This window comes from Callorhinchus milii, unplaced genomic scaffold (genome assembly GCF_018977255.1).
Source record: "Callorhinchus milii isolate IMCB2004 unplaced genomic scaffold, IMCB_Cmil_1.0 Scaffold1, whole genome shotgun sequence".
NCBI classification, from domain to species: domain Eukaryota; kingdom Metazoa; phylum Chordata; class Chondrichthyes; order Chimaeriformes; family Callorhinchidae; genus Callorhinchus; species Callorhinchus milii.
The window spans coordinates 21,144,267-21,156,640 of NW_024704742.1; positions in this window are offsets into that span (position 1 = coordinate 21,144,267).

Consider the following 12,374-nt stretch of genomic DNA (forward strand, 5'->3'; position numbering starts at 1 on the left):
TTTGTTCCTTTAAATATATTTCTGGACTCGATTTGGGTTGACATGTTGCAGTTTTGGTGAAACAATGGGACCATAGTAGCCTCACATGGTCATGCATTACATAAACAGAGTTAATAATTAAGGCTTGGTAGCTCAATCTTAAGGGGGGTGAACGTACAGAGAGATCTGGGCGTTCAAGTAAGCGATTCATTGAAGGTGGCAGAGCAGGTAGATAGGCAGTAAAAAGTGCATTTGATGTAATGAGCTTCATTAGTAGGGGCATAGGGTATAAGAGTAGGGAGGTTATGCTTAATCTGTACAAAACACTGGTGAGGCCTCAGCTGGAGTACTGCGTCCAGTTCTGGGCACCTTACCTCAGGAAGGATATTAAGGCACTGGAAAGGGTGCAGAGGAGATTCACGAGAATGATGCCAGGAATGGGGAAGCATAGCTATGAGGACAGGCTGGAAAAGTTAGGACTTTTCCCATTAGAGCAGAGAAGGTTACGTGGGGACCTGATAGAGGTATTCAAGATCATGAAAGGTTTCGACAGGCTAGATAGGGAAAAGCTGTTTCCGCTGGTAGGTGTGTCTGTGACTCGTGGTCACAATCTTAAGATATCTACCAAAAGAAGCAGAGGGAAGGTTAGAAGAAATTTTTTCACTCAGCGAGTTGTTAGAATTTGGAATGATCTGCCCGAAAGGGCAGTGAAGTCCGATTCGATAACAGCTTTTAAGAGAGAACTGGATAGGTATCTGGAGAAGACAGGTTTGCAGGATTATGGGGAGAAAGCTGGTGAGTGGGGTTAATAAAAGTCAGTTGCTCTGTCAAAGAGCCGGCACAAACTCGATGGGCTGAATGGCCTCCTTCTGTGCTGTAACATTTTATGATTCTATGAATAGCAATAAAGGTTTATAAAAGGCATTTTATAAAAGGCATTCTACTGACATCCTACTGGAAAAGAGCATATCTCCAAAAGAAAGGAGGAAATTAACATTCAGTCATCAGTGTGCTGTACCTGAAACCTCTGGACCGATCAGTACAAATAGATGTTGGCCTGGGGGAGCATGGATTTCAGCAGTCCTGGGCAGACATAGACTAGGAAATTGAGTGCAATGTTGAAAGTTATTAGAGCCTTACCACAGTTTTCACGTAGCTGTAAATCTCGATATGAATAGAAACCCAATGCATGTGCATCAACAAGACAATTGCTAGGAACTAAGTCTTAAGTCTATTGCCAAAACTGCCCTAAAGCCTGCATGTTGGTAAATTCCTACCAGGATTTTTACGGCAGGAATGTTTAAGTGCTCTGGGACACAACCCTGCACGAGGGGCAGTATATAAATGCAAGTGATTGTTGTTTCACTGCGTACACTAATGAAGATAAGTAAATAAATACAAATGATGCAAGCCTGCTTCGGGAGTCTAACATGATCAGGAGTTACATCAATTTTCTCCTATTGGTTCTTAAACCACTTGTAGTCTAAACAGGACATCTCTGAGAGCCAGATAGAATACAAATGTTGGCTTTGAAAAGAATTTCAACCGCATCAGACATCTGTTCACATACCAAGTGGGCAGAAGAAGTTGTAACTGAGATCTTCGGGCTCATTAGCGTGATGCTGAATGTAGCAGTAACAGGAGGTAGAGAAGCCCAGGGCAATATTATGTCAGCAACCTGCTGATCAACAGGCACTGTACTTAGAATACATGTCTGCAACCTACTAAATCATGTAAGTTATGTACGGTACATTGCATGCAGAGTGCCAAATGCCATTTTATATAATTCTATGTAATAAACTATTTTTATTCCTACAATTGCCTTCTACACCCTCTACATTTGTGGCAAGCGTTGAGGTGTTTAAAAGAAAAGGTGCAAGTAAACCTAATGCTTAAGAAAAAGTGACATCTGTCAGTGAATTTATAATAATAATAATCTTTACATTTGTTATAGTGCCTTTCATGTCGGAGGACGTCTCAAACCACTTAACAGGAAAAATTGTGAATTGGAGTAAATTTTTTCTAGGCAAACACGGCAGCCAACTTGCACTGTAATATTGTGATAAAGATACGGTAATAGACTTTTTTTTAAAGAAAATGGAGACAAAACAGATGGAAATGGATGTTTTGAGGCTTGTCCAGTGAGGCCAGTTTTTATTCCAAGTTAAGCTATCTATTACTACTTCTTAATTTTATTATTTGACAATCCAATATCATTTTTATTATTATTTTTATTTCCATTTGACTATCTGATAAATTGCTTTGGGTCAATTTCTTTTGCGTAAATCTCTCTTGCAGGGGTTTTATATTTTCCTTCAGTTCTATTTGAAAACCCAACCAGGACCCTAAAATCCTCAATGTCCTAATAATAAATAATAATGATAGTAATAACAATAATCTCCTTAAATGTGATATAATGTCTTGCATGTCGGGAAGATGTCTCAAAGCACTTACAGTTATGGTAAATTCTTACATTCTTATTTGCCCACAAAACATGCAGTCACCATACTTCCCAGTATATCCTGTGAAGCATTTTGTGACATCCTCTTGGCGTCGAAGGCGCTGAACCAAATGCAATTATTATTCAAATAATTAAATAACTACGATTATTTTTGGTTCATTTTTCACTTAAATTATTAAGTGGCACACAAAGTTTGAAAAGAAGCTCAATAAAAATTTCCTTTTAAATCAAGGTGTCTTTCATGGAACTTTTTTTCTTCATGGAGAAATGCCTTTGTTTAATGATGCAAATGACATTGAGGCAAGTCACTGCTTGAAGGTATCATCAAGTCTTTCGCATTCAAATTGATCATCATGAAAAGATTGCTTGGATTTTCTGGTGCTCAATTCCCAGCAACAAAGGCAAATTGCCATCTGGAATCAAAACTATAAAGATAAATTACGAGTAGCTATCGCTAACTTTATTTATAAGTAATTCCTTTATTCTTCTTTCATGGAGAGTATGCAGCACAGAGTGAAAAGTTATGCAGTTTCAGCTGGTTAAAGTCCAACAGTACCTCACTGTGCACACTGGGGTCTCCAAGCGTTGTCTCTTATCCGAGATCCAAAAAGGCCACTAAAGGATTTCACTAATTGGCCCAGTGACCATACTGTGGACAGCTCCGTCCTGTGCTGCTACTCTATCTTTAGGCTTTGTGTCGTGGATGCACGGAATACTAAGGTAGATTGATAGCTGACTCGATAGTTAAGCCAGCATTCATACAGGGAGATCTAAAAACTAAGTGAGGTCAATCTCCAACAGGTGGGATAAATTATTGTTCTGGGTTTCCTTTTTCGATCGCATTCAACATGTTATAAATCTTTAATAAAAAAAATTCAAAGCATAATTTTTGTAGCTCAAAATTAAGCATATATTTGAAAATAACCCATTTTATAATAATCCTTACATTTGGTAAAATGTCTTTTTATGCAATCGAAACATCTCAAAGTGCTTCCCACAAATTACTGTATTGTGTGATGACCGTATATTTGTAGTAAAACGAGGCAGTCAATTTTTGCACAACGGTGTCGCACAAACAGCTATGAAGTGAATGACCAATTTTATTGTGGGATTGTTGTTGTTGGCTACAGCTTTGGGAAAAACTCCCTTCTTTTTTTGAATAGTACCAAAGATCTTTAATGTCCACCTGAACAGGCAGACAGGACCTTGGTTTAACATCTAATCCAAAGGACAGCACAACTAAAATTCAACACTCCATTGGAATATCAGGCTAGATTATGATCTTGGAGTCCTGACGAAGGGTTGAGCTTGCCACCTTCTGATTCAAAGGCAATAGTACTATCAATTGAGTCAGGTTGACATCTACGATAATAAAAATTAATTGCATGTGACATTGCAGCATTATTAAATTAATCTATGGCATTATTTCAGATCATTGTGGTGCACTGTAATAATATGTATTCAGAAATTATATCTGATTTTATAATCATTTTAAAAACTTAAAATCAAATGTGATAAGAAATTAAAATGTCAGCAGCTGAAAGTTTCCTTGAACTGCATTTCAAATTGCTAAATCTGTAATAAAACCTCGTAGATCAACAGAATGAGCTGAAAAGCATACAATGCAAATCAAACGTAATAGAAATGAAATCAAGCAAGCCAACATTTTCTTCTTTTTTTAATGTTTCAGTAAGTACGAAATTACTGGGTGAATTGCTTAAAAAGAACAAAATGCCTTTGATCAATTACTTGAAAATGAAAAAGGAAAAAAATACAATATACAGTTGAGAAGAGGTGGTTTTGAGGCTTAGAAATGCTTTATAATGCAAACACAATTACAGAAATATTCAAGGAGTGAACTGATATTATTAGCAAAAAGCACAGGTTGATTTGTGAGCCATTTGCAGAATAAAACAATTCCTGATTTACATTGTGCGCAATGTGGGATTTACTTCATCAGGAACTGAAATGATGAATGTTAAATACAATCCTTCCAGTAAGTCTTCATAATTACAAATGAAGACATTTAAAATAAAGAGCTTTTGCATTTTTCATAATAAAAGCTTAATTCTGTGTCTGTGGTCATGTCATAGTCAGGGATTGTTTTTGAAAGAAACGACTGCTTGCCTTACAGTTAATGATGTGGAAATTTAATAAATGGTATTGCTGACTTTAAAGAACAAGTTAAGTAAACCACAGGCTTTCATAAAAGTGCCACATGTCAATGTATTCTTTTTTATCGTGGCAATACGTTTTTATTGAAGAATGGGGAGAAATAATGCACATTAATTTGAGTATAGTGAAGCCAGCTTGCAAAGCATCTTTTGCCTTTCTAAAGCCATTTTTAGAATATAACTGTTCTGCATCAGTCCTGAAGACTTCTCTTTTCTCAGAACCATAAAGAAAGAATTTAATAATCCTCACATTTGATAATCAGCGCTCTCCCAGGACTGCATTGGAATGTCAAATCTGGATTGTGCTCCTGAAGTCCTGACATCAGGCTTTAACTCACAAAATTGGCAAAGGAGAAAAATAGGACTTAAGGTTGTAAGTTCAGGCATACATATGAAAATACTGTTGTTACATAATGTTCCTGTGTTGCTGGGGCTGTGAAATGTATTCTGTAGAATATAACTGATTAAGAGTTGAAGAATATTGGTTCTAATGTTAGATTGATTACCTTGAGTATCACTAGATTACCTTAGAGGAAATTGTATCACAGTTTGGCTTCATTATTTATCTGTGACTGATCCCATTTTTTCTTTTCTTTCCTATCAATCAACATTGTATGCAGTTCACCAGCCTTACATCGGTAGGACGTCTCAAAGTGCTTTACAGAATATGCTGTGAAAAGTGGATTGTTGGCCCAACACATGGAAAAGCTTATTTTTTTAAAATAGTGCTGTAGGATCTTTAACGTCTATCTGAATAGGCAGTCAGGATCTCAGTTTAAAATCTCATCCAAACGATGATGGCAAGCAGAGCATAGGAGTGTCAGTCTAGAGAGTAAGTCCATAGTTCCTATCTGGCACTGGAATCCCCAATCTTCTGACTCAGATGAGAGTGATACCAACCGACTTATGGCATCTTATCACATTAAAACATTTCAAAGCACATCACAGGTAATAATATTTATTTTCATTCTGCACTGTTGTGGTTGTTATTGTAGACAAACAGGCCAGACTTTTGTGCGAGTCAAAACCTTCAAACAGTCATGAGATGAATGGCCAGTTAATCTACAAAATTCTTAATATGATGAAACTCCCATCTATTTTTTGAGACATATCATAGGACCTTTATTCTGAAGAACAGGCAAACAAGAGCTTTGACATCTCCTCCAAAGGATGCCACGTCCCAAAGGGCAGTCCAGAACTACACTAACAGTGAAGTGTCAGTTTAGTCTAGGAGCTCAATTAGTGGTGAAACATAACCACAACAACAACAACGTTACATTTATAGAGCGCCTTTCATATCAGGAGGATGTCCCAAGGCATAGGGCAGTCAGGGGTCAGAACCAGAGCATGGAGGAGGGGTGGGGTAGGAGTGAGGGAAGACAGAGAGATGGGAGGGTGACTGAAGGCACGATCGAAGAGGAGGGTCTTGAGACCAGCGTTGAAGGAGGCAAGGGAGGAAGCGAGGTGAAGGGACTGTGGGATGGAATTCCAGAGTGTGGGGGCAGAGAGGCTGAAAGCCCAGCCACCGATGGTAGGGCGGGTCGGGCAGGAGACATGGAACAGACCAGAGCCCGCTGAACAGACGGAGGGCTATTTAATAAGAATAATATTAATAAGACTTCCATTTTAATATAATAGTAATAATAATAATACTTGCATTTGATATAGTGCCTTTCACATTAGGGAGGACATCTCAAAGTGCTTCACAGGATTTTACTGCAATGTGTAGTGAATGCATACTTTTTGGGCGAATTTGAGGCAATGAGAATAAAACAATGCAGGAGGTGCTAACTGGATTTGCAGAGAACTCATAAATATTGAAGCGTACAGGTAACGCGCTGTGCATGACTCCAACCCATGGGAACTTAACTCCAACATGCCCAGAAGGAGATTGCATCAGAACGGATATCCCATGGGTCAGTGTGGCACAGCAGGATTGAATATTTACAGATCGAGGTTGTGACTCTGCATTTAAGATTCCAATCAAAGTGATAGAGATGATCAATTTGAAATACCTGAGTATCTGGCATTAAGATCAATAGACTTCAGTTGGACTGAGGCAGCCCGATTTGAAGTACTAAACTTCAGATTCACTTGACTCATCATTAGGCACGGAAATGTTAAAGCCTTGAAGCTCTGAACCAGTGTTAAACAAATACAAGCGGAGGAACAAGACAATAGCAGAAGAAACGTACAAGTTTTTATAGAAACTCAAAGAAGCAGATGGGACCCATTCAGGCAAAATACCAATAATTTCTGTGCGAGTTCAGCAGTGGCTGATGCGAAATGTCACGCAAAACATTTAATTATAGCATAAATGTGATTAACACTGACAGTGCTTCTTGTGAAGGCAAAGCGTCGCATCTTGGGACTGAAGCCTTCAAAGTGAAACTGCACCCATGGGAAAGGTAGCTGGATAATTAAGCAGAAAAGCTGCACATCACATGTGAGGAATAAAGGTGTTGCTTTTAATCTCTTGCTGGCAAACATGAAACCTTTGAATGCTGACATCATTCTCATGGTTCACAAAAATAATGAGCACTGAAATATTTAACCAGAGGGAACATGAAAAAAACATTCTTAATTTTCACAGCCTTTAAGGATGCTAGTCAGTTTCTTCAGCAGTGAGAATAGTATACAGCTCGCAGCACAAACTAGGCTGATAGTCCAATATAGTGCTGAGGGGAAGATGTGTTGTCAGAGTTGCTGTGCTTTGATGAGACCCCAAACTGAGGTCCCATCTGCCCATCCAGGTAGTTGCCAAAGATCCCATGGCACCACTTAAAAGGAGAAGGGAAGTCCCTCCTGGCATTCTGGCCCCAAATCCCCCAAACAAAATTGGTCACTGACCATCCCACACAAAATTGCCTGTTGAGTTTCTCCACAAACTATACATAGTCAAAGCGATTTAGTCCAACTCCATCATCCCATACAGCAAATATGGTGAGCTACAGAATGTGACATGCTACTTCCTGGAGAGGAAAGCAACATGAGTCCTAATAAATAGGTATTGACAAGTTGGAATTGATCCACTTACCACACCACCATCATGCTGGGTTCACTAAGGAAAGTGCACGTGGACAAAGTTCTTTTATTTTCATCAGTGACTTGCTATCAAAAATAACTTGCAAGGCACAGCAGATACAAACAAATCTGAACAGTGAATAGACAAATGGCAAATTGCCTTTATGGTTGAGATGAATAAGGTCATGGCAAATCAAGGATGATAAATGGAGCCCGAGGTTATCTTCCCATCTATGATCTACAAGTGCTCCAAATTCCACTTACAAACTCCTCGATCAGGCTAAATGTATGATGAAGGTGATTGGAAAAACTAGTGAGAGAATAGAAATCCTCAGCAAAGCTTAACTCTGCTTCAGCACTATGAGTATCGCAGGATGCCATAGACTTACATCAATTTAAAATAATAATAATAATCCATACATTTGGTTTAGAGCCTTTCATGTCGGGAGGATGTCTCAAAGCACTTCAGGAGTGGAATTACATTGTCTTTTTGTGGGCAAATGCAACAGCTAATTTGCAGAAAGTACTTTGTCTGTTTGTCTTTGTGGAATTTATAATGAAGACAAAAGAAACTTTAAAAAAAAGGCAAAATAACTAAATGAGCCACTGGAAGGTTGCTTGCGTCTGCTGAATGGTAGACTTTTCAGTTGTCATCTGCACTGTCATCTTTTGTAACAGGCTGGTAATAGGCAGAGTGCTTATCCTTTGTCATCTTGGAGCCTGCACTTAGACACTGCCCTTACCAAATGAACGCCTAAGGGATTAGAGGTTACTCAGTACAAATTGTTCTACTGGATGCATTTTACATGGTCACATGCCAAGCTTCCACAGACTAAATTTAAAAAAATGTCAATACATGGTCTTAATGCTAAGAGCACAAGAACTTTTGGACACCAGAGCTCGTACTAACTAATGGATAAGTGGTATGGTTAGCTTGCAATTCCAGTAGAGCTAAGGAAAAGTGTCTGACAAACAGGTACTGCTCTCTTTTTGCTGATGCTGTACTATATGTAGGTGGGCCATCTGTCAAGTTCTGTTGGGGAGTCCTGATCAAAATGTGCATGCTTGCACTATGATAGAATGGTTGTTGGAAGTCATTATGCACCATGTGTAATGAAATCAGAAAACATATGATGTTGTCATTCTAGAATCAGATATGAGTATCTCAAGGGGTTTCCGTTTCAAGTTGGAACTGCTTTGATTTTAATGAGATTTCGAATCCTTGCGTATTTTGCCACAAATATATTTGCTTCAGCAAATAATGCATCTGCTTTCTTAAATTGCTCATTTCCTTCTCATAATTAATCAGACAGTGTTGACTCCACATAACTGAGCCTGCCTGTGAATTCTATGATGAATTCCTATTGAAATTCACAAGTTATTAAAATTAATGAGACTAAAATAATTAAACACCTCTTTGATCTTCAGTGTTAAAGACCTCTCTCTCAGTATGAAATTAATTTTCAAGACTTTTGGACCTATCACAAGGAGAGAAAAAACATGTGCAACTGAAAAAAAAGTAGATGGAAAGTTCGAGTACAATAGAGTACAAAACAATGGGTAAAAATTCCAACGTTCCTCAACTAACAGCGGCATGAGCTCCCCACTAGATAGTCACACATTCCTCTCAGTAAAAGGTTTTTCTTCCTTTTCAGAACCCATTCACTGCCATTTATGATTTTGAAGTGAACCTTAAAGAAAAATTAGACATAAGAATGGCTTCCAGGTTTTCGTTTCTGTTGAAATGAACCCTGCAATTTTTACCTCAATATAAGAAAGATTCAATATTTATGCTTTCCAGCTTTGGCTAGTTTTATTCTCAGCAACTTGTGCAGATGATCACCACTTCCACTTAATGTAATATTGAACTGGTCCCGGGTCCTTGATAAACAATGGAACTTGACTGGTTGTTTGTTCTCACAACATCAACAACAACTTGCATTTATGCAACCGCCTTCATGTAAGTTAACATCTCAAAGTGTTTCGAGCAGGGGAGAACGTGGAGAAGGAGGTCACCATAGGCATGGTTAAAGAGGTAGGTTTTCAAGTTTGGAGTCCTGTAGCTCAGTGGTTAGAGCACTCGCTTTGCAAGTGAGAGACCTGAGTTCAATTCCAGGCAGGTCAGGGCGAAACCTTGGGCAAGTTTCCTTACTCCACACGCCTAATAATAATCCCTCCAAAAAGACAAAACAATAATAAATTGGTCATTTTCAATCCATGACTGTTTGTGGGACATTGCTGTGCGCAATTGGCTGCTGCGTTCGCCCACAAATATACAGTCAATTCACTTTACAGCATATTCTGTGAAGCGCTTTGGGACGTCTTGAAGACATGAAAAGCGCTATATCAAATGCAAGGATTATTATTATTATAAGTGGGATTTAAAGACAGAGAGGGGGAAAGTTGGAGGTATAGAGCCAGGAAGCTCCAGAGGTTAGGGGTGTAGTGACTGAAAGCATGGTGCCTTGATGATGACATGGTGGAGGAGAGGTGGGAGATGTGCAGTAAGCCTGTGTATGTTGAGCAAGGACGGATAGAGGAGTGGAGTAGGAGCAGATCAGAGAGGTAGCGAGATGCTGGGCATGAAGTGATTTACATGTGAATTTGAAGATCTTGAATTCAATCCATTCAAGACAGGGAGACAATGGAGCTTGTTGAGGATTGGGGTGATGGCAAGTGGAATTTGTTGCTGGTAAGGATACATGCAGTGGAATTTTTTTTAAAAACTGTATCTTTTGGATGGTGGAACTGGGAAGATCAGTGAGGCGTTCATTTGAGAAATCAAGGCTCACAATACTCACAGTAATAAAAAACTGGAACACATTTCCCCGAAAAGCCATAGATGAGGAATATAGAGAGACAGAGATAGATACTTGGAGAACAAACAACAACAACTTGCATTTATATAGCATCCCAGAGCGCTTCACAGTCTGACAACAAGCCAGGAGGCGAGGGAGGGGGGGAAGGTGACCGTAAGAACGATCAAAAAGGAAAGTCTTTAGGCGGGATTTGAAGGTGGGGAGGGAGGGAGCAAGGCGGAGGGATTGAGAGAGAGAGTTCCACAGTTTAAATATTAAATATAAATGAAAATATTGAGGGATATGTGGGGAGAAATTCCATCTGTTATCTTAATTTTGAAAGTGGTTCTATTAAGAATTCAAGAAAAGAAACTTAAAAATTAAGACTGAACTCAACAATTTACTGAATCCTGGATGCTCTAAAATGCTGCACATATGCTGTAAAATCAAAAAACAACCTTTACAAAGGGCAATTGAATTGTTACTAATCTAATTAAAAGAAGCATGGGTGGACGACAAATTAATAAACATAATGCGTTGAAGTTTTTATGACCTGATGAAATACTGCTGTGTAGTGTAGATCCTAAGATATTTCTAAAATTCACGCTGATTTTAAGTACTAATTACGGCTGCAGTGTATTTGATTATCATGAGCATGAGACTTAGAACTTTTGCCAGCTATTGTTTCACAATTACATATATATGGATATAGTGAATAGATCCAATATTTACTTCTAGAATTGTATTTGAAGATAATGAAAAACTAACATGCTGTTTTTGAGATAAAAGGTGTCCTTATATTTCCACCTGTGGAATTTCAATTTGGAAATTTAGGAATAAAATTATACAGAGTATTTGATTAGACCAATTTCATCCAAATTCAGATATGAAGTGAGTCAAGAGTATTTCATTGCTTTCAGGCTGCATTTATACAGAAACATATCACTGCCAAATCATTATAGTGGTCCAAATTCAATACAAATTATAACAAACGGAAGGAGCAAATAGGATACTCTGTTTGCATTACAATAATAAAAATATTGCTAGTGAAATTAGTTGTTTATTCTTAACATGACTGAAAGATTGCACTGTTTGCTCCTTACACTGCTCTGAGATGCTATCCCGCATGAAGGATGCTATATAAATGTAAGTTGCTGTTGTTGCTGACAGATCCAGAAAACTTCTTGTTTTTTGGGCTGACTTTCTGTATATTTTCAGCTCATGCACTGTAATGTTGGAAAAAACATTGGTACAGAAACATAGAAACAGGAGTAGGCCATTCAGGCCATCGAGCCTGTTCCGCCAATTCTATAAGATCATGGGCTGTATAGCAAGTCCAGTTACCCACCCTTGCCCCATATCCCTTAATACCCTGGACTAACAAATGGCTATCCACTTCAGTCTTGAAGATATGAATGGATCCAGGCATCCTTTTGGGGGAGAGAGTTTCAAATTTCTACCATCCTATTGCAGTAATAAAACTATTTAAATATCGGAATGTCTTTGTTATTGTAATGTTAACCTTACATATTTAAATTAAGACCTACAATTCAATTTAAAATATTTCATTTTAAAATACTTCATATCTGCCTGTACTGCCATCCCATCCTTCATCATTTTCCCCCATTATCTCAGCAGCCTTTTTTTTAAAGACTAATTTCCCTTTATTCTTTTCCATTTAACATTATAATCCCTTCTTTTCCTATTGTTAAAATAAATTAAATGTCAAGAATTTTTCATTTCCTATTCCCACCCCCTCTCTCAAACCGGCCATTTTAAGTAGGAAGCATTTGTTCTAAGATTTAAGTGGCTAAGAGCTGCTTTTTAAGATCAAGATTTTAGCTCATCCAAATGCCCGAATATAAAGATTTGCATGGGTAAATCTAATATGCAATCTGTAATCAAATCTGTATACTTGGCAGCAGTCTTAGAGTCCAA